Source organism: Mandrillus leucophaeus, unplaced genomic scaffold, assembly GCF_000951045.1.
Source record: "Mandrillus leucophaeus isolate KB7577 unplaced genomic scaffold, Mleu.le_1.0 Scaffold290, whole genome shotgun sequence".
NCBI classification, from domain to species: Eukaryota; Metazoa; Chordata; class Mammalia; order Primates; family Cercopithecidae; genus Mandrillus; species Mandrillus leucophaeus.
This window is the reverse complement of record NW_012103032.1, coordinates 661441-664460: the sequence shown is the minus strand read 5'-3', so window position 1 is coordinate 664460 and position 3020 is coordinate 661441.

Sequence of the window (3020 nt, the reverse complement as noted above, 5' to 3'; positions counted from 1 at the left end):
GGTACATGTACATGATGTGCAGGTTTGTTACATAGGTAAATATGTGCCATGGTGGTCTGCTGCACGAATCATCCCATCACCTAGGTATTAAGCCCAGCAACCATTAGCTATTCTTCCTGATACTCTCCTTCCTCCCCAACTTCACTTTTTTGGTTGGCTTGTTTGTTTTTTTTTGAGATGGGGTTTTGCTCTGTTGCCCAGGCTGGAGTGCAGTGGAGCAATCACAACTCACTGCAGCTCTGACCCCTCAGGCTCAAGCAATCCTCCCACCTCAGCTTCCCAAGTAGCTGTGACTACAGGCACGCACCACCATACCAGGCGAATTTATTTTTTATTGTTTGGGTAGAGACAGGATCCTGCTATGTCGCCCAGGCTGGTCTCAAATTCCTGGGCTCAAGTGTCCTCCCGCCTTGGCCTCCCAAAATGCTGAGATTACAGGTGTGGGCCAGGAACCTGACCTCTACCATACCCAACTCTTAAAGGGCAAAATGCTTGCCCTCTACTTCCTTGTTTCTCATCCCTGTGGCCTGGAATGTGAATGTGGGGTAATAAACACCCTTTTCTTTTCTCTTTTCTTTTTTTTTCTGTTTTTGAGACGCCAGGCTGGAGTGCAGTGGCTCAATCTCAGCTCACTGCAACCTCCGCCTCCCAGGTTCAAGCAATTCTGCTGCCTCAGTCTCCTGAGTAGCTGGGATTACAAGTGCCCGCCACCACTCCCGACTAAGTTTTTTGTATTTTTAGTAGAGATGGATTTTCACCATGTTGGCCAGGCTGGTCTCCAATTCCTGACCTCAGGTGCCCCACCCGCCTCGGCCTCCCAAAGTGCTGGTATTACAGGCGTGAGCCACCGCGCCTGGCCAAACATTCTTAAACCATGTAGATGGGTGCATAATCTTGGAGTAACAAGATAGATGGTGCTTGGGCTCCTTGTAGATCAGAGGCACCGTACCTCCTGGCTGCCAGCTTGGTCTCTTACATGAGAGAGAAATAAACATCTATGATATTTAAGCTATTGCTATTTGGTATCTATTAAGGCAGGTGCAGGAATATCTTAACTAATATGTTCACAAGTTGACTGATTCGATAACCTAGGAGCCCACCACGTGCCAGTATCACATCAGATGCCAGGAGCCACGAAGACACAGGTCCACAAGGGCCTGGTGAATAAGGGAGCCGACTGTGTCTGACATAGGTCAGAACTGTTCCTCCTTGAATCCATACCTCTTTCAGGACTTGAGTTTCTGCACCTACAGCACAGGCCTCTTGAGACTGTTGAGCCCTTGAAAAAGTTTTGGATTCAAACAGGAGCTCATCTGAGAACAGGAGCACTCATGTGGAGGGGATGTGCACAGAACTCCCAGGGGCTGGAGCCCAGGGACCCTCACAGTATCTGATTTCAGGCTTCGCAACACACACCAGCATTTTATTTTTATTGTTTTTCGTTTTTGTTTTTGTTTTTTTTTTGAGATGGAATTTCGCTCTGTCACTCAGGCTGGAGTGCTGTGGAGCGATCTTGGCTCATTGCAATCTCCGCCTCCCAGGGTCGTGATTCTTCTGCCTCAGTCTCCCAAGTAGCTGGGATTATAGGCACGTGCTACCACCATACCCGGCTAACTTTTGTATTTTTACTACAGACAGGGTTTCGACATGGCCAGGACGGTCTCAAACTCCTGGCTTCAGGTGATCCGCCCGCCTTGATCTCCCAAAGTGCGGGGATTACAGGCATGAGCCACTGCAACCAGCCTATTTTTATGGGTTTTAAAAAATTCTTTGGTTGCTATTTAAGCCATTAAATAGAAATACCCTTTAAACATTCAAACTATATTGGAAATATATAAAGTACTGGAGAAGCCCTTGTTTTGGTATAAACAGGTCTGAGTCATTGACCAGTGTTTTGAAAAAGTCAGTTTAAGTAGGCAATCATAAAAACACATACAGGTCTTAGTCACTTTGTGTTTTGACTTCAAACACAAAATACACATTCAGGCACAAATTTTTCTTTGGGTATCTTGACTCAAATCCCCCTTTGACTTTCTTGCATAAATCACACCCACAATCCTATAATTTGTCACCTATTATTTCCAATTTCTTTAAACTTAAAGACACTTGTGAAGCAATCTGATGTAGCACACGTCTAGATTTTTAGGATTTTCCCTTAATAGTTTATCTTTCACACCTAATTCAACATGTCAGCAAATCTCTTTGTGTATTACTTCCAAAGCACTTAACGTAGTTTGCAAGGAAACAATTCTTTATGCACTCATATTTCATCAGTTTATATAATATTTAATTCAATTATATGATTACAATGACGAATACACCTGGCATAAACAGGCTAGGGACACATCCAACCAACAGACAACTCAACCCAGAGGTAGTTGAGTTCTTGCTTTTCTAGACCAGGAGTCAGCAAACTATAGCCCTGTGGGCCTGTTTTTGTACATTCTACGGGTTAAAATGCCTTTTAGGGGCCAGGTGTGGTGGCTCACACCCGTAATCCCAGCGCTTTGAGAGGCCAAGGCAGGCAGATCACTTGAGGCTGGGAGTTGGAGACCAGCCTGGCCAACATGGTGAAACACCGTCTCTACTAAAAATACAAAAGTTAGCCAGGCGTGGTGGCATGTGCCTGTAATCCCAGCTACTCAGGAGGTTGAGGCAGGAGAATCTCTTGAACCCGGGAGGCAGAGGTTGCAGTGAGCTGAGATTATGCTGCTGCACTCCAGTCTGGGTGACACAGCAAGACTCTGTCTCAAATTTAAAAAAAAAAAAGCCTTTTAGGCCAGGCACAGTGACTCATGCCTATAATCTCAGCATTTGGGGTGGCTGAGGCCCGAGGATCCCTTGAGTTCAATAATAATGAAAAGAATGGCTTTTAAAGTGGTTGAATCTGTAAGCGGTTAAAATAAACTAAAAAAAATTTTATGACATGAGAATTACATAAAATTCAAACTTCAACATCTGTAAGTAAAGATTTACTGAAGCACTACCATGCTCATTTTTTTTTTTTTTTTTTTTTATTT